The sequence below is a fragment of the Dendropsophus ebraccatus genome, chromosome 13 (genome assembly GCF_027789765.1).
Source record: "Dendropsophus ebraccatus isolate aDenEbr1 chromosome 13, aDenEbr1.pat, whole genome shotgun sequence".
Classification (NCBI taxonomy): Eukaryota; Metazoa; Chordata; class Amphibia; order Anura; family Hylidae; genus Dendropsophus; species Dendropsophus ebraccatus.
In genome coordinates, this window is record NC_091466.1 from 33,849,223 (window position 1) to 33,870,138 (window position 20,916).

The 20,916-nt window shown below is 45.8% G+C and overlaps 1 pseudogene; it reads left to right on the forward strand.

The window, feature by feature from the left end:
- The first annotated feature begins 2,834 nt into the window (after positions 1-2,834).
- LOC138770542 (zinc finger protein 665-like) overlaps positions 2,835-20,916 on the forward strand; it is a 151,446-nt pseudogene continuing 133,364 nt past the window's right edge.

Below are 20,916 nucleotides of genomic sequence, written 5' to 3' on the forward strand. Positions count from 1 at the left end.
AGCAAGTCCATCCCGCCTTGCGGCGGGCTCTGGTGAAAACCAGCGGCCCCTTAGACTCCGCTCCCTGGTGAGGTTAGTGCCATCGCTGGTGACGGTCCAGTGGATCCACTACTCCAGGCGTAACATGGGCACAGTTATTTGGTGTGAGACGATACCAGCAGCCCAGGGGGGTTAGTATATGTGATGTTGGGTATTGTGCACAGATGAGGTTAGGAGGGTTATTAGTGTGGTTGTGGTTTGCACATGTGGCTGTTATTACACTGATGTGTATGGGGAGAATGAGACTGGAGCAGCTAATACCTGGGTGGACTTGTATATACTGTCTATAAACCCTACAGCTATACGGTATTTATATTATTATTATTATTGTTGTTGTTGTTGTTGTTATTATTGTTGTAATAATTTGTTTGTAAATAAAAGATTTACAGAAACACACCCACAGCCCCCCATCATTGTGTATTTATGAAGAGGGGGTCAGTAATAAGAACAGTCTCAGTAAAATGGGATAAATTGGCAGAAAAAAAAAATCTTTATATATCTTAATATAAAATTTCTAACAAAAATTCCTGATTTTAATATTTTTAATAACTTCACAAAATACATGAGAACAGCGGGTAACCAAATTCTATTGACCTATTTCTGCTCTGGTTATTTATATAGTAAGATACACAGATTTTGTAACATGATACCGAGACAGAACTTCTTTATTTTTTTTTGTAGAACAAATTATTTTTTTTTCCTTTTCCAATAGAATATATATATATATATATATATATATATATATATATATATATATATATGGTATCTATACACATTATCCACATATATGTTGATTTTCTTCCCTCACTCACAAGACTATGGAAGTCTGTTGATCTCTGACATCACAAAGGTAAGCTGATGACATGATGACATCACAAAGGAAAGGCTATGACATCACACAGACATTGTACACTTAGCTGCACAGGTAACATTCCGTCAGTTGCTAACTGCCACTCAGCAGAGATACATGGGAGGGATCGCTCTCGCTTACTGCTATCAGCACTTGGATTGGATCATCGATATAGATTTGACTTAAAACTTAAAATGAAGGCAAAAAACAAGAGGAATCATCTAGAAGGAGACACAGAAGAAAAGGAGAAGAATAATGGAGAGGACAAGAGGAGAGACAAGGACAGAGGAGATGAGGATGATGGCCAGGAGCAGCCAACTACAACCAAGAAGCCAAGAAAGAACCGCGTCTTAGCCTGCCTGCAAAGTGCCTGGGCCCGGATGACATGTAAGAAGAGGAAATCTTCCAGCCACCTCTCCGGTCACAGCATCATCCTCCCTCTGATGGACGCCACAGGTAGGACCAACAACTGGAATTGTACATGCATCCTTAGGACTCCATAGAACACACACAGTGGGGCTGATTCATGGGAATAGCGCCCCCACACAGTAGTTACCCCCTCCAGTAGTGGCCTTAAGCTGCATGGTGTCCTGTGAACAACTCACCTTTGTTGTCCCCACCCCATTAGGTAATTTTAGTATTTGGGGCCTTGTTGACCAGTTTTACTAGTCTTCCTAGGGACGCGTGAGGCAGGCAGCCATCTTTTATATCCCAGGAATATAAACTGAAGCTGCAGTCCATGGGAGTTTATCATCTTTTATTGTGGGATGTGTGGATTTTTTCGTGCCACGCGTTCACCAAACATGGTGGAAAGTGGAACTGTCTCAGTTGCCCCTAGCAACCAATCAGATTCCACTTTCCATTCCCAACAGACTCAGCTAGTACAATATACTGCAATACTATAATAATATATGTATAGTAAAAGTAATGTATTGCAGTGTACATTCATTGTGGTTTTCTCGGTCACAAAAGGTCATTAAAGCGGCAGTACATGGCATATGGCCAGAAACTAGGGACTGAATTTCACACCCATTTGCAATGTTTTCCACTTTCCCTCTCTGTAACATCACTAACCCCATCACCCACTTGTAGATGTAGGAACCTCTGAACCACCTGTGTAGTGTTTGGACCCTCTGTGAGCCTTCTGTAGTATTAGGATTCCCTGTGCGCCATCTACAGTTTAGGACACCCTATGTTCCCCCCTGTAATATGAGGAGCCATTGTGCCTCCTCTGTAACATAAGAACTTTCTGTAACCCTATACCACTAATATATATCTCTGGGAGGTATAATAACCCCTCTGTACCCCCTTTATAGCACTGGGACCTGTTTTGCCCCCTCTGTGGTATTAGGATGTATCTGTTTTATAACAATGCCTCTGTGTCCCCTCTTTAGTACTAGGTCCCCTCTTTGATAATTGGACCCACTATACCTTCTGTGTAGTAGTAAGGCTGTCTCTGCCCCCTCTGTAATAAGAGGATGCTTCGGAGCCCCCTCTGTACTATACAATCTCCTCTGTGCCTGCTTTGTAGTATTATGACATGCTGTGTCCCCTTAGTGGAAATAGGACCCCTCTTTTCCCCCTCTGTAGTATTATTACCTCCTATATGCCCTATATGACCTCTTTCTATTAATTCACACATCTATCCTTTTCTTTTGTAACAGAAAACAGAACATCAAATGAGAAGGAAGGAGAGGTGCCAGCATGCAGGAAGGATAGCCGAATACAGGAAGCCATACTGCAGGAGCACCAACTACTGTGTGACCAGTACCACAACCTGGATGACCTGAGGGCCTTATACTACGCTGCACAAGAAGCCACGTTAGAGGACTACCAACGATGGTGTGACCAAACCTACAACATGGATGACATATGTGCCTTGCACTATGTGGGCCAAATAGCTATGGAAGAAGAATATCAGGAATTGTGTGACCGGATTCATAGCATGGAGGTCCTGTATGCCCAGCACTATATGGCACGATATAGAGAGAAGCAACAACAGGAGATCGAAGAGGAAGGACCAAAGAAGGACGACGACGGACCAAAGAAGGACAACGACGGACCGAAAAAGGGCGATGACGGACTGAAGAAGGACAACAAAGCCAATAAAAGTGCCAAGATCCTGTTCTTAGCCCAACTGCAAAAATGTTGGGAATGGATCTCTAAGTCAAAATGGAGAGGAACATGTAAACTCAATGAAGAACGTTCCTGTGAAATGCCAGGACCTAGTAACATCAGCAATCTGACATCCAAAGAAGACCCTGACAACTCTAAAGACACCTCACCTGTTACAGTCCCCCTAACATTGGACTGCTTCACCTTCTACCATTCACTGGGAGAAGGAACCTTCGGTAAAGTCCTCTTGGCAAAAGACATCATCCGCAGTGAATGTGTTGCCATTAAAGTGACAGAGAAGAGGCACGTCAGCTTCGGAGAACGCCATGTCCTCCAACTATCTCATGGAAGCCCATACTTGATGCATGGCTTGGCCGCCTTTCACACACCGAAGTTTGCCTGTTATGTGATGGAACTGGCCACCGGAGGGGACTTGTTTGAATTTGTCAAAAAGCACTCGCCTCTTGATACCAACACAGTAAAGTTCATCACAGCCGAAGTGGTATGTGGCACAGAGTTCCTGCACAGAAGAAATATTATCCATCGGGACCTGAAGCCAGAAAATATACTTCTCACCAGAGAAGGCCACATAAAAATAACAGATTTCGGCTTTGCTGTGACAAATGTCTATAACCTGACCAGAACTGTGTGCGGAGGTACACCAGGATATGCAGCCCCAGAGATGATAAAACGCCAGCTACATGGGAGAGGAGTCGACTATTTCGCCATTGGCGTCATCCTCTACAATCTCTTGAACTTCAAGCGTCCATTTTATGGAAGAAGCCAGCACCAAACAGAAATCTCTGTCCTCTGTCATACTCCAGACTACCCAAAGTCCCTTACTGATGACGCAGTTAACATCTTAAAAAGCCTGCTGTGTAAGGACCAGTTTGAGCGGCTGGGAGTCAAAGAGGACATCAGGAGCCATCCATTCTTCTCGGATATCAATTGGGAGGACGTGGAAGCCGGGAGAATGTTTCCACCAGCAATCATGATGACATCGTCTGTTGACCTCAATGCTGAAGAACCTATGAAATTTGCTGAACCACCAGACGTCATCAAACCTGAAGATCAGCAAATCTTTAATAAGTTCAGCTTTGTGTGCCCGGAGTGGTCAAATCAATATCATCCTGTCATTACTGACAAAGAAGGTGCTGATAATGATGACGACGACGATATCTACATGTAGATCATCACCTCTACTGATCTCTGCTCCAATCTAAATTTTAACTTAACTTAATCTTAACTTAAGCATCAGACTTTAATCTTAACCAGACAAGACTTAAACCAACTAAATCAACTTAGACTTAACTAAAACCACCAGATTCTGGTGAAGCACAAGCTCCGTAAGACTTCGTAGAGCTTTGTGGGAGGGTGGGAGGGCTCCCTCTTTGTGCCTTCACCTTGACGTGGTGAGGGAGCTTGCGTGCCTTAGTGATCCATTGAGCTAAGCTGGCTGGAGTTAATGCTCCTGGTGGGGTCTCCCGTGCCAGAAAGGTCAAAGGGGAGAGGCCAGACTAAGTAAGGCACCCAGTAGAAAGGGCTGGAAATCTACTTCTTTTCTCTCTCATAAAAACGCAATAGATAGATATCAGAATATCCAGACAAGTGCAGCGCTTGAAGGTGAGCGACTCATGTCAGAAGGCGACTAAAGTGTTATCCAGACTTAGAAAAACATGGTCGCTCTCTTCCAGAAACAGCACCTCTCCTGCCCTCAGTTTGGCTGAGGTTTAGCAGCTCGGTTCTATTGAAGTGAATGGAGCTGAATTGTAGTACCACACACAACCTGAGGACAGGGCTGGTGCTGTTTTTGCAAGAAAGTAGCTGTGTTTATTCTTATCCTGGATAACCCCTAAGTTAGAATAGGTATGGAACCTAGTGTACGGGACTCATCCAGACCTAGGAGCAGGGCTGGACAGGGACTAAATAGCAGGAGCGGCAGTGACATCCCAGCAGCCCATATTCAATATAATCCCTGCCATATGACAGAAAATACACAATGTCACACAACACCTAGGATGGAGCCATCTATCACTACTCACATTCATTTGTAAATTACACTATGAACAATACAAGAAAAATATAATAGCTAGGATTTACCTAATGACATGATCATGTGTGTACTACTACTATACAAGCACATATATGACCAATAATACCGTCATATAGTGGTCAGATACAATGTCTACATAGGATCTGTACAACACTACAACAATACAAACACACATATATCCAAAAATATTGCCATACAGTGGTCAGATACCAGCTATAGGATCTGTACACTACCACTATACAAGCACTCATATAACCAATAATACCGCCATACAGTTGTCAGATACCAGCTCTGTATAGGATCTGTACACTAACATTATAATAGCACTCATATAGTCAATAATAGTTAGTGTATGATAGCAATTTGGTGATATATCTAAGCTTAACTAGTTTAAATTCTCCAGAGAAAATGTTTTCTTTCAAATCAACTAGTGTGAGAAAGTTATATAGATTTGTAATTTACTTCTATTAAAATATTTCCAGTCTTCCAGTACTTATCAGCTCCTGAATGTCCTGCAGGAAGTGGTATATTCTTTCCAGTCTGTGCTGCCACCTCTGTTCATGTCAGGAACTGTCCAAAGCAGTAACAAATCCACATAGAAAACCTCTCCTGCTCTCTAGGCTGGAAAGAATACACCACTTCATGCAGGACATACAGCAGATGATAAGTACTGAAAGACTTGAGATTTTTTTTAAATAGAAGTAAATTACAAATCTCTGGCACTTTCTTGCACCAGTTGATTTGAAAGATTTTTATCTTTTTCGCTGGAGTTCCCTTTTAAACCCTTGCCTCCGCAGCCTATTTTGGCCTTAAAATGTCACTGTCATTATTTTTTTTTTTTGCAGAAATCAATAGTACAGGCGGTTTTAGGGAACTTTGTAATTGGGTTTATTAGCCGAAAAATTTATTTTTATCATGAAAAAGCAGTTTGAAGCTCTCCTACGGAGATAGGGAAATGAGACACTAAAACAGGACAACAACGAGTTAATTTACAACTACATGATCTATCTCCTCTGACAGTCAGCACTGACCTCTCTGACCTCTGAATACGCTGTCACCCAGCTCAGTGCCTGTAATCCTTTGTTCTCCCCTCTGGCTGCCGACTCATATCCCTCCTCCCCCTCCCCTCTCTATAGAACAGAAAGGTTGTCTCTGAGGCAACAAGTCACAATTTCCTGATACAGTAAAACCTTGGTTCCCAAACACCTCGGAGTTCAAACTATTCGGTCTTCGAACTAAATTTCCCCCTGAAGTTTTGCTCGGTATCCGAACAAAACCAGGGGGATAACTGTCAGCTGAACTGATGTTCAGCTGACAGTTAGGTGTTCGGGAACACTGAGAGGCAGGAGCGGGCGGCACTCCATGATCTACCTCTGAAGACTCTCCTTCACCCTTCAGAGGCGGAAGAAGGAAGCGCTCCGGGCCGGCGGGGGGATGTGGAGAGCAGGTCAGAGGGGACTGAGCAGTGCGAGGCAGGAGTGATCCCCGCAGTGAGAGGCAGGAGCGGGCGGCTATTTAAACTTGCCGCCAAGCTCCTGCTCCTCTCAGCTGCCGGGGACACCCTGTAAAGAAGTGGGTAATCCCATCATAATGAGGGGAATCCCCGCTTCTTTACAGGGTGTCCCCGTCAGCTGAGAGGAGTTTACATAGCCGCCCGCTCCTGCCTCTCACTGTTGCGGGGGATATGGAGTGTTTCTACGCTCTGTGGGCCGGATGCTCTGCACCTGACCCACAGAATGTAAGAACCAATTATTCAGTTTAACATTGTTCCCTATGGGAACTGACAGCTCGGTTCTGGAACAGCCTTCCAGAACCGATTATGTTCGAGAACCGAGGTACCACTGTGTTTTGCAGTGAATGGAAAAGAGGAGGGAGGGGGGGACCTGGGGAAAGTCTTTTTAAATGCAGATAATGGCATATTTGCCTAATAAACCCAATTACAAAGTTTCTTAAAATCGCCTGGACTATTGATTTCTGCAAGTGACTCTTTAATGCCCAGGACCTATTTTTCAAATCTGACCTGTCTCTCTTTATGTAGTGATAACTCTGCAATGATTTTAATTATCACGGTTATTCTGAGATAGTTTTTTGTGACATATTCCTCTTTATGTTTGTGGTATATTTTGGTTGATACACTCAGTAATTTTTTGTAAAAAAAACAAACAAAAAAAAACACAAGATTTGCGCAAAAATTTTAACAATTTACATTTCTTTATATTCAAAACTCTATTTTCCTAAGAAAGATAGTCATATTACGTAAACTAATTATTACTCCAGCATCTACAACATGTCTGCTTTATCATTTGGTGAACGTCCTTTTACTTGTTAGGATGTTAGAGGGCGTCAAAATTTTGCAGTGATTTTTCAAATTTTCATGCTTTGATTTTATTAGGGACCAGTTCAGTTCTGAAGTGGATTTGTGGGGCCTGTATGTTAGTTACTTCCATAAATCCCTCCACTGTAAAAGCTGCACCCCTGAAAGTATTCACAGTAACATATCATAAGTTTACTAACCCTTCAGGTGTTTAGCAGAAATTTTAAAGGAGAAGTCCGGCCAAAATTATTTTTTGATATGTTATTACTTATGGAAATTTAGACAAATTTCTAATGTACATTAATTATAGGAAATGCACATATAGGGCTATTTCCCTTAATTTAGTAGATCATGGAGTGTTAGAATTCTCTCAGAAACAGTGACGTCACGAAGAAGGGTGTAATTCCTATACAGTGTCCAGCGGGGGGGGGGGGGGGCTCTATATATAGAAGTCTATAGATGTCTATGTAAACTAATGTAATGTAATGTACAGTGTGCTTTATTGAATGAATACATCTATGGACTACTATGGGGAACAAGTGTCCTCGCTCCCCAAAGTATTCCATATATGTATTCATTCAGTACATTTGGATATCCATCACAGTAAGCCCACCGAACCGCCGCCCCCAGCCGCCGCCCGCTCGCCGACGCTGCACTTGAATATATACACTGAACTACTACTCCCATCACCAGCTCATAGTATGAGCAGGTGATGGGAGTAGTAGCTGGGTCATGCCCCCTTCGCTCCCCCGTCCTCCTTCTTCCACGATCCGGGGAAACTTCTCCTTATCCCGGCTGACTTCCCGCCTGGCAGCAACTCTCCCCAGTGTCCGCACTGACCGTCCTCTCCCACACGTGCCGGTCGGGGACACCGGGAGCCGGTATGTGTGGGGGGAGAGCGTCAGCCAGGCAGGGTGAGATTAACAAAAAATTGTCATTTTGATTAGTTTTTTATCAATTTTTTTTGAGGCGTTAATCGGGCGGGATAATTAATGTAACAGGTGAATAGACGGGGTCATTACGGGCACGGCAATACCAAATATATGTATCTCATTTATAGGGGATCATTTATAAAGGGGGATGGGGAATGTGTATAACTATTTATTTTTAATTATTTATTTATTTAATTTATGTATTTATATATGTATTTATTTATTTGTGTATGTATGTATTTGTGTGTGTGTACTTTCACTTTTTCAGGTACCTCTATAATACATTACAGCACATGATCAGTGCTGTAATGTATTACAGAGAATGAATGAGCTGTCAGAAGCTGACAGCTCATTCATTTGATCAGGTCCCTGCCTCAATGCAGGGGCCTGATCACTGTCATCCATAGCAGCCCAGATGCAGGAAGCAGCGTCTGGTTTGCTATGGTAAGGGGGGGTCGGAGGGAGCGGATCTTGCTCCGGCTGCTCCATAGACACAGCGGTTGGCACGGTGTACAAATCATATAACTGCGGTGCAAAGTATAATAGAGTATATACATCAGCTGGAACTCAAAAGTGTGCAATAGGGTTGATATTCCTGGAGGTGTCAGTAATATGGAAAACGATTTAGCTTTGCTAGGTAAGTGGTCCAAACATTGGAAATTGAAGTTCAACTTTTCCAAATGTAAAATAATGCACTTTGGGAGGAGGAATCCTCTATCCGAGTATCACATCGGCAGTACTGTGTAGGAAAAGACTTCAGAAGAGAAGGATTTAGGGGTAGTGATTTCTGACAGCCTTAAAATGAGTCACCAGTGCAACCAGGTGGTGGGGAAAGCAAATCACATGCTGGGGTGTATAGCTAGAGGTATAACCAGTAGGAAGAGGGAGATTGTGATCCCGCTGTGTAGAGCTCTGGTGAGGCCACATCTGGAATACTGTGCCCAGTTCTGGAGGCCTCACCTAAAAAAGGACATTGATAAAATAGAACGGGTCCAAAGACGGGCTACAAAAATGGTGGAGGGTCTGAGGCATAAACCATATCAGGAAAGACTTAAGGATTTGAATCTGTATAGTCTGGAGGAAAGAAGAGAAAGGGAGGACATGATTGAAACATTTAAGTATGTTAAAGGACTAAATAAGGTTCAGGAGGGAAGTGTTTTTAGCAAGAACAAGAGGACACAGTGAGAGGTTATCTGGGGGAAAGATCAGAAGCAACGTGAGAAAATATTATTTTACTGAAAGAGTAGTAGATACCTGGAACAAACTTCCAGCAGAGGTGGTTGGTAAATCTACAATAACAGAATTTAAACACGCCTGGCATAAACATATATCTATCCTAAGATAATAAGAAAGAAAATACTAAAAGGGCAGACTAGATGGACCCAGTGGTCTTTTTCTGCCGACAATCTTCTATGTTTCTATACAGAAGACCCTTATATGACCTCTACTATGTATGTATCCGGGGCAGGTTACACATCCTGAACTGCTGCCAGGGACTATCCTCCCTTCTTTGATTGGACAAGTAATGACCACCCATAGGTCACATGAGTACGGACCGACCCCAAACCAGACATTGTGCATCACCAACATCCCCCCACTGGTGACAGGGACTCCCGCCCACACATAACTGTACCGCCTGCATGTAGTCACACAATCTCCTCCTAACCAAAATAATACCCAACCATCTACCCTAAATGGGTGTCTGACACCAGCAAAAAATATACAAGACCTAACCCAGGGGCGTAGCTAATGTCTCATGGGCCCTGGTGCAAGAAGTGAACTTGGGCCCCCACACCCCACACACCCACACAGGGCCATGCGACTCCAAAACCGCAACCCGACCCCCTCCCCACACTCAGAAATGTGATAATTTAGTGATGGTGGCGTACGCAGGACTGCTTCTAGCTTTTTTGTTTCCTAAGGCAAAGACTGGAACTCCTTGTACCTCTAACATACAGTCATAGAGTTACCAAACAATAGCAGCAAACTGGGAACAAATACTCTCACAACATAAACCATAAACCAAGGAATGACATGGTGCACTGATCCCCTCCCCAGTATACAGGGAAAAAATATACTCACTAAACATATACCATCAGACCGGGGGTTAGTTGCTAGGAAGAAGCAATGTGTGTATTATGGCTTAGGGTGTGTTTACACAGAGAGATTTATCTGACAGATTTTTGAAGCCAAAGCCAAGAATAGATCTGAAAAGAGGAGAAATCTTAGTCTTTCCTTTATGATCTGATCTCTGTGTATAGTCTGTTCATGGCTTTGGCTTAAAAAATCTGTTAGATAAATCTGTCTGTGTAAACGCAGTGTTGCCCAACCTTTTCCACCTCGGGGCTCCCCTTCCCAATGTTCTACAAAATACAAAAAAAATAATCATCAATGCAGTAGCACTGTATACAGCACTACTGAGTCCAGGTAAATTAGTATATATCAATGGAGAGTGTCCCAAACAATCACTAGCTGACATTATGGCAAGTGAAGTGAATGGGGCCACACTATGTCAGCATCTCTTTTGTGGTGGGATGCTGAAAGTCTACCTGTCATTATAAAAAAAACATTAGACATTTCATAAAGACGTCATGGAGACATCATAGAGACGTGTCAAAAGTTTGTTTTTATAAAGACAGGTACACTTGGTATCCCTACACTTGGCGTAGGGATATTTTTTCTTACTGTCAAAAAAAACACTACACTACACCACACTACATGAAATAAAGTTTTACACTACATTACATTACATATTTGCATACCCCATATAGTAGTCCCCGTATAAAGATGGCCCCCAGGGTGTTTTCGGCGTCAGAGGCATACGTTATTATTGCCTCCGACACCGAAGCAGCCAGTGAGGATGAATGGGGGGATCCTTCGTTCCTCCATTCATCCTCATCGTCCCCATCATCCAGTGACGTGTCTGGGGGTAGCGTACGCTGCCCCCCAGACACGTCTTTTCCGCCAGTACCGTCCCAATAAGAGATGACGGAATGGAGTAAAATTCTCCAAACTCTGTGAGAGTACCTCAGGGTACACTTACAGATTTATAATTAGGCTGGGTTCACACTATGTATATTTGAGGCTGTATTTGTGAGGCTGTATAGCAACCAAAACCAGGAGTGGATTGAAAACACAGAAAGGCTCTGTTCACATAATGTTGTAATTGAGTGGATGGCCGTCATTTAATGGCAAATATTTGCTGTTATTTTAAAACAACGGCTGTGGTATTGAAATAATGGCCGTTATTTACTGTTATATGGCGGCCATCCACTCAATTTCAACATTGTGTGAACAGATCCTTTCTGTGTTTTCAATCCACTCCTGGTTTTGGTTGCTATGAGGACCTGACATGAGGACCAAATACTGCCTGAAATATACATAGTGTGAACCCAGCCCCCGGGTACGTGCACACTGCGGAATAACCCTTTGTGCATTCCGGCACCCACCGGCGGACTGATGCAGGCATGCGTCTCCGCACATGTCATAGACTCCATTCTATGCACGGGCGGATTCCGTAGTCCGTCCAAAGAATGAACACGTTCATTCTTTGGACCGAGGGCGGAATCAGCCCGTGCATAGAATGGAGTCTATGACATGTGCGGAGACGCATGCCTGCATCAGTCCGCCGGTGGGTGCCAGCTGCGGAATGCACAAAGGGTTATACTTCTCCATTCCGCAGTGTGTACGTACCCTTACAGTGTATGAAGGAAGGGACACCCGAATCCAGCCCCCAGATGCCCCCCCACACTCGGAGTTAGTGGGAAGATCGTTTGGGAACTGATCTTCCCACTGCTGGATAAAGGTTACAAACTGTACGGGGATAACCTTTATACCAGCACCCCCTCTTCCGGTCCCTCGCTGCCCGAGCTACTGTAGCTTGCGGCACGATCCGAGAATATCAGAAGCAGTAATAGAGCCCTAATATTTAGCAGCCATGGAGCGGACCCAGCGCTTCTGGATATGAAGGGCCCAGTATTGCACCAGGAAAACATTTTCCAGGTGACGTCCCGCACACTGGAAAACAGGAGACCCCAGAAGAAGTGCAGAGTGTGGCGTAACAGGGGGATCAGGAAGGACACCATTTTCCAGTGTGACACCTGTCCTCATCACCCCGGCCTCTGCATACTGGATCGCTTCAAGACGTACCACACGTCATTGGGGTTCTACATTATCTAAATTCTGTCCCTTATTCCTATTTCAGGGGTCACGTTGGTCCAGGGATTATTCTGATCGCCAATATGGAGTCGGGAAGGTATTTTTCCCCTGTGATGAGGCTACTGTCGTCTGCCTCACGTGGGTTTTTTTTGCCTTCCTCTGGATCAACATAGGTTGAATTTGATGGACACCTGTCATTTTCAACCTTATAAACTAATAATTGGCCTAATACCCCCAAATAAATTAGAATTGTCCCTTTTCCCCAGCTAAATAGGTATGGCCGCCATTCCCATTAGAGGATGCCATGATGCAATTATAAAGCCTCTGTGCTGCCAGGGCAGTAGAAACCCCCCACAAGTGACCCCATTCTGGAAACTACACCCCTTAAGAAATCTAACAAGGGGGGCAGTGGGGATATGGCCCCCTGGTGACGGGCACATTTGTCGCGTGAAAATGAAAAAATTGTATTTTTTATCTTCACTGCACATGTTCCACATATGTGCCCGTCACCAGTGGGGTCCATATGCTCACTGTACCCCCTTGTTCGATTCCTTATGGGGTGTAGTTTCCAGAATGGGGTCACTTTTGGGGGGTTTCTACTGTCCTGGCAGCACAGGAGCTTTTTAATTGCGACATGGCCTCCATCCTCCATTCCAGCCTCTAAATGGCGCTCTGTCCCTTTGGTGGCTTGCCCTGTGCCCATATGGCACATTATGTCCACATTTGTGGTATTTTCGTACTCAGGGGAAATTACCCTACATGTTTTGTGTTCACTTTCTTTTTTAACCCCTTGTGGAAAAGGAAAAAAATCAAGGCTAGACTAACATATAGTGTAAAAAATTTTAATTTTTACACTAAATCATTGAACTTGTCTTGATTTTTTCATTTTCACAAGGGGTTAAAAGATTAAAAAAACACAAAATGTGTAGAGCAATTTCCCCCGAGTACGGAAATACCCCACATGTGGACATAAAGCGCCATGCGGGTGCAAGGTAAGCCTCCAAAGGGAAGGAGCGCCATTTGGCTTTTGGAGGCTGGATTTGGCTGGAGTGGATTTCGAGGGGCCATGTTGCATTTAAAAGGCCCCTGTGTTGCCAAGACAGTTGAACCCCCCCACAAGTGACCCCATTATGGAAACTACACCCCTCAGGGAATGTAACAAGGGGTGTAGTGAGCATATGGACCCCACTGGTGAAGGGCACAAATGTGGAACAATATGGTATGAAAATGAAATTTTTTACACTATAATGTTGGTTTAGCCTTAAATTTTTCATTTTCACAAGGGGTTAAAAAAGAAAAAAACACACAAAATGTGTAGAGCAATTTCCCCCGAGTCCGTAAATACCCCACATGTGGATATAAAGCGCCATGTGGGCGCAGGGCAAGCCTCCGAAAAAAAGGAGCGCCATTTGGATTTTGGAGGTTGGATTTGGCCAGAATGGATGATGAACGCCATGTCGCATTTACAGAGCCCTCGTGCTGCCAAAACACTGGAAACCCCCCACAAGTGACCCCATTCTGGAAACTACACCCCTCAAGGAATCTAACAAGGGGTGCAGTGAGGATATGGACCCCTTGATGACGGGCACATTTGTGCCGTGAAAGTGAAAAAATTAACATTTTCACTTTCACGTCACATTGTTCCACATTTGTGCCAGTCACCAGTGGGGTCCATATCCTCATTGCACCACTTGTTAGATTCCTTGAGGGGTGTAGTTTCAAGAATGGGGTCACTTGTGGGGGGTTTCCAGTGTTTTGGCAGCACGAGGGCTCTGTAAATGCGACATGACCCTTGAAATCCATTCCAGTAAATTCCAGCTTGCAAAAGCCAATTGGCGCTCCTTCCCTTTGGAGGCTCGTCCTGCACCTGCTTGGCACTTTATGTCCACATGTGGGGTATTTCTGTACTCGGGAGAAACTGCGCTACACGTTTGGTGTTTTTTTTTTCTTTTATCTCCTTGTAAAAATAAAAAATGAAGGCTAGAACAACGTTTTAGTGTAAAAAATTGAATTTTTCCTTTTTTACACCACATTGTTCTGAAAATCTGTGAAGCACCTGTGGGGTGCATATGCTCACCGCACCCCTTGTTACATTCCTTGAGGGGTGTAGTTTTCTAAATGGTGTCCCTTTAGGGGTGTTTTTAGGTTTTGGCGCCCCAGAGCCTCTGCCAACCTGAAGTGGTACAGTCAGAATTGACCAAATATAACGGAGGCGTTGAAATTCACTAGGTGCTCTCTTATATCTGAGGCTTGTGGTTGCGTCAAATAGTGCAATAGGGCCACATATGGGGTATATCTATAAACTGCAGAAATGGGGCAATCAATATTGGGGTGCATTTCTCTGCTAATAGGTTTATCATTATAAAAGATATTGGATTACAATAAAATCTCTGCACAGAAAATTAAAATTTTCAAATTTCTTACACACTTAGCTTTTATTTCTGTGACTCCCCTAAAGGGTTAAAAAACTTTCTGGATGTGCTTTTGCAGAGTTTGGGGGGTGCAGTTTCTGAAATGGGGTGCTTTGTGGGGCTTTCTAACATACAGTCCCCTCAAATACACTTTGAACCTGAACAGGTGTCTAAAAATATCTGATTTTGAAATTTTACTGAAAATTTGGAAATTTGCTGCTTATGTTTTAAGCTTTCTATTGTCTAAAAAAAATGAAATATAGTTTAGTAAAACCTACCAACATAAAGTAGACATGTTGCTAATGCTATTTAATATATAACTTATGTGGCATAACCATTTTCTGTATAAGCAGAAAGGTTTCAAAGTTGGAAAAATGCATTTTTTCACAATTTTTCAAGTTATTTTGTTGTTTTTAATAAAGATTCGTTATGAGTATCGACTCCATTTTACCAGAAATGTAAAGTACAATATGTCACGAGAAAACAATCTCAGAATCGGCTGGATAGGTAAAAGCATTCCGAAGTTATCAATGAATAAAGTGACACTGGTCATATTCATAAAATTTGTCTCTGTCCTTAAGGCCATTTCAGGCCCGGTCCTTAAGGGGTTAAAGGCTAGCTATGATCTGCTCCCCTCACATGTGTATGGTGTATTAAAGGGAACCAATCACCCCAATCAGGCTGATATGGTTCCCTGAACCGCTGTATACAGCTTCTGAGCAGCCGGCGGAATGTACCGTCCGCGGCTGCAGCAGGAAGTGTATAACCGAAAAAAAGCAGTTTAATCCCCCAGGCACGTGACAGGCAGCGACGGGGAAGTAGTCATCTGGTTGGCTCCCCGTCTGTGTCTAGTCACCGCTCTCTGCCTGTCCGCGTGCTCGGAGGGGATGAATGACAGGCAGAGAGGTCCGTTACTGGCCTCTCTGCCTGTCATTCATCCCCTCCGAGCACGCTGACAGGCAGAAAGCGCTGACTAGACACGGGTGGGGAGCCGCCCAGATGACTACTTCCCCGCCCGCGTCTGTCACGCGCCCGGGGGAGTAAAGTCCTTTTTTCGGGTATAGAGCTACTGCTGCAGCCGCGGACGGTACGTGCCGCGGATGCTGCAGGAGCTGTATACAGCAGTTCAGGGAACCATATCAGCCCGATTGGGCTGGTTGGTTCCCTTTAAGAACACATAACATACACTTCCCTCTCTTCTCTGGCTGCTCTTGTCTCCTTATCTGCGACTTTTATTACAGCAAGTCAGGTTTAACCCTTTCACTACTTTCCTCCAGATATGTCTATTACATTAGCAGCAGAAGAAGGGTTAAGCCTGACCTGCTGGGTTACAGGTGAGGAGACAGGGGATGAGACAGGAGCAGCCAGAGAACAGCCCCTCCTCTCCCTCCCTCATCCAGGGCCATGACAGGACTGCTGCCCCCACCTCAGGGTAACTGTGCAGTCCCTGTCATAGCCCCCATTCACAGCTACTAGCAGGGGTGATTCTAGCCTCTCTGCTGCCCGAGGCGAACTATAGGATGACCCCCCCCCCCACCCCCCCCCGTCAATCCGCCCACCTTATAATCCACTACTGCCTTCCCCCACACTGCTGTCCCCAATAAACATAATGTTTGGTCGCTTGCTGCACAGAGGATGTCAACAGAGGAGGGGGTTGATCTTATAGGGGAGGTCACAGCAGCACAGAGGAGGTCAGGAGAGGAGGGTGCTAATCCTATAGGAGAGGTCCCAGCAGCACAGAGGATGTCAGGAGAGGAGGGTGCTAATCCTATAGGAGAAGTCCCAGCAGCACAGGGGATGTCAGGAGAGGAGGGTGCTGATCTTTTAGGAGATGGTCCCCCTCTTCCCCCCTTATAGATGGTCCCCCTCTTCCAACCCTTATAGATGGTCCCCTCTCCCTTATAGATGGTCCCCCTCTCCCCCCCTTATAGATGGTCCCCCTCTTCCCCCCCTTATAGATGGTCCCCCTCTCCCCCCCCCCTTATAGATGGTCCCCCTCTTCCCCCCCTTATAGATGGTCCCCTCTCCCTTATAGATGGTCCCCCTCTCCCCCCCTTATAGATGGCCCCCCTCTCCCCCTCCCTTATAGATGGTCCCCCCTCTCCCCCCCCTTATAGATGGCCCCCCTCTCCCCCCTCCCTTATTGATGGTCCCCCTCTCCCCCCTCCCTTAAAGATGGTCCCCCTCTCCCCCTCCCTTATAGATGATCCCCCTCTCCCCCCTCCCTTATAGATGGTCCCCCTCTTTCCCCTCCCTTATAGATGGTCCCCCTCTTTCCCCCCTCCGTTATAGATGGTCCCCCTCTCCTCCCCCCCTTATAGATGGTACCCCTCTTTCCCCCCCATTATAGATGGTCCCCCTCTTCCCTCTCCCCCCCTTATAGATGGTCCCCCTCTTCCCCCCCTTATAGATGGTCCCCTCTCCCTTATAGATGGTCCCCCTCCCCCCCCTTATAGATGGTCCCCCTCTCCCCCCTCCCTTATAGATGGTCCCCCCTTTATAGATGGTCCCCCTCTTTCCCCCCTCCCTTATAGATGGTCCCACTCTCCCCCCCCCTTATAGATGGTCCCCCTCTTTCCCCCCCTATAGATGGTCCCCCTCTTCCCCCCCCCCTTATAGATGGTCCCCCTCTTCCCCCCCCCCTTATAGATGGTCCCCCTCTCCCCCCCCTTATAGATGGTCCCCCTCTTCCCCCCCTTATAGATGGTCCCCTCTCCCTTATAGATGGTCCCCCTCCCCCCCTTATAGATGGTCCCCCCTTATAGATGGTCCCACTCTCCCCCCCCCCTTATAGATGGTCCCCCTCTTTCCCCCCCTATAGATGGTCCCCCTGTTCCCTCTCCCCTTATAGATGGTCCCCCTCTTCCCCCCCCCCTTATAGATGGTCCCCCTCTCCCCTGTCCCTTACATATGGTCCCCCCCCCCTGCGCAGCGGATAAAACAAAAACAAAAAACAGCACATAACTTACCTACCCTCCGTTCCCCCGTTGAGCCTTTCTGGTCTGGTCCCGGCTTGATGTGAGGCTGCCCGGGGTGTCCCGTCCTGTCCCCGGCAGCGCGAGCATCAGAGAGCTCCCCGTGTGCCTGTGGCTGTGACTTCCGGCGCACGGGGAGCTCTCTGATGCGCGCGCTGCCGGGGACAGGATGGGACACCTCCGGCAGCCGCACATCAGCCGGGGGACTAAGGCTGCATTCCCACGTTCCGTGATCCTGACGGACGTGGAATGCTGGTACCGGAGACCCCCGCGCCCGGAAAGCATCTGTAATTAGATGCTGGGAGCGGGGGAGACTGTATTCATAAGCGCCGCGCTGTAATAACAGCACCGCGCGGCTGATTCATTACAGCACGGTGCTTATGAATACAGTCTCTGTATGCATCTAATTACAGATGCTGTCCGGGCGCAGGGGGTCTCCGGTACATGGTACAATCAGTGGCGGATTATAATGTGGGCGGCCGCCCGAACCGCCCATATTATAATCCGCCACTGAATGCCGCCCCCATGATGACAGCTGGTGGGGCCGCCTGAGGCAGACGACTCAGGTCGCCTCATCATTGCGGCGCCACTGGCTACTAGAAACCAGAGAAGAAAGCAGAGTGTTTCCTTACAGCTACTAGAAACCAGTAAACCAGAAACCAGTAGCTGCTCTGTCAGGACGGCTCTGTGGGGGAGGGGCCCTTCCTCACTCTGCCTCCAGTCTCCATGTAGCTGAGCTAGTAGGTGACCCTCCCTGCCATCTGGGTGTGTGCCATCCAGAGTCTTCAGAGGAGAAGCTGCTGCCTTGCTGCTCCTGTCTTCCCTCTGGTGTAGGGTCGGCACCATCTCTCCTGCTGCCTGAGGCCTCTATGGTGCAGCTTTTTCCTCTCTTCTGCCGCTACGTCCTGTGGCAGAGAGGTAAGCAGCAGATGGTGGCTGGGACCCTGGGCCCCCACCCTGCTTCGGCGCTGGCAGTTCACCAGCTGCCTGAGGTCTGTGTGACCCATGGATGCAAAGCAGCTGTGCTAAACAACTTGGGAATTTAAACAGGTGGCGGGGCATGCCGGGCCCCCCGGGCAACTGAGACCTTTGCCACCGCTGTAGCTACGCCACTGGTTATAAAGCATGACCACATAATGACTGGCTTACCTCGCACCATTTCCAGAGATACTTTCTTCCAGGATATATTCTGAGGTCAAGGATCCATATTCTCAAGTTCTGCTGACACTAAAAAATTGAAGAAAGAAGGAGCTAGGTGTAAGTCTGGATATAACCAGACTAATCTATTCATCATTTATATGTCTCACTGTACAATTATTCACTATATTTATATGGTCACTATGAGCTGTGTCCAGCCCTATGTTGGTGCGTATACTGATGAGGGGGGGGGGGGGGGGGGGGGGTGGGGGGGGGGGGGGGGGGGGGGGGGGGCAGGGAATATATAGATGGTGGGAGTGATGGTTTCTACCTCTGACCCATGTCCCTCTGTCCCTCTATTAGAGCAGAGAAATAGATCTGTATTAATGTGTATTGCCCCAGAAGCCATCTAGCTGCTTCCTATCTACTATGTATATTATTCCATCATTTGGTGCAACTTGGATTATAACAATGTCTATTAGCACACAGAAGCATAAGAGCGGCGGTCTTCTAGTACAGTCTTTCTCAACCTTTTCAAGACAGCTCCCCCAATGAAATGCTCCAGCCGAGCACCCCAAGGATGCGATCGATTTTATACATTTCCTTAGGGTTGATTCACAAATACGTTTCTTAGTGAAATCTGCTGCGATACTCTGTGATGTTATGGCCTACGGCCAGATTTTCATTCCACTGCGAGAATGTAGCCAGTGTATATTTAACTACTTAGCTCCCAGGTCTTGAACAGATCATGCTTACCTGCCTGCGCTCCCGCCTGCTTCTCAGTCTTGCGGTTCACAGCCAATCAGTGCACTGTCCCGCCGCAGCCACTGATTGGCAGAGCGCACTGTCAGTGAACCACAAGACTGTGAAGCAGCTGGGAGTGCAGGCAGGTAAGCATGATCTGTGGGCCATCAGTGAGCCAGGAGCCTGAGAAACAGATGGAAGCACGGCAGGTAAGCAGTTTTGTTCAAGGCTTTGATTTTTCTGCGAACTCGGTACGTGTGAATCAACTTTTATTTTTTATCAGATAATTTTTTATTGAACTGCTCATTGCATGACAAACATCAGCACTGACAATATTCAATAGGATATAAAATAATTACATAATACATGTACATTATTTTTTACATATGGTATGAATATATGCATCTGGATACATTAAGGGTGCATTCACACGTACAGGAACCGCAGCAGATTTGATGGCCCACATTAGATTCAAAGCAAATTTGTGCCATGAAATCTGCTGCAGATCTGCTGCACATCCTGTGAGAACGCAACCTAATTAAAAGAAATTCGTCCTGCAATCAGTCCTCCAGTTTTTCATTTTTTTCCTCATAAATGCTTGTATCGCAGTTTCGTACGTTTAAGTTAAAAGAAACATTAGGGAAAAAAAGCAGTAATAGTGTACAGAAATAGAACCCAATTCTATCACAATTTCACTACATAACCAACGGCCCATTATGAGCCGAACAGTCTGCATTGCACACTTAGCATTATGTAACCATATGGTGTTATTATCCAGTCACAGTATGGCGGTATTGGTCAGGTCTGGTATGGCGGTGTTATCCAGTCACAGTATGGCGGTATTGGTCAGGTCTGGTATGGCGGTGTTATCCAGTCACAGTATGGCGGTATTGGTCAGGTCTGGTATGGCTGTATATGTTAAATGTGCATTGTCTAAAGCTTTTACCTACCAATCCTATGACGAGAATCACTATAGACAATATGCAGAACATTTAATGTGCCAACTTGTTTATATATCTTAAACATTTAAAAATCACGTAGAAAAAAAAAAATTTAGCCAATGTATGTGGCCGAAATAAGATCAGCACTCTCCTCTCCTGACATCCTCTGTGCTGCTGTGACCTCCCCTATACTATCAGCACCGTCCTCTCCTGACATCCTCTGTGCTGCTGTGACCTCCCCTATAAG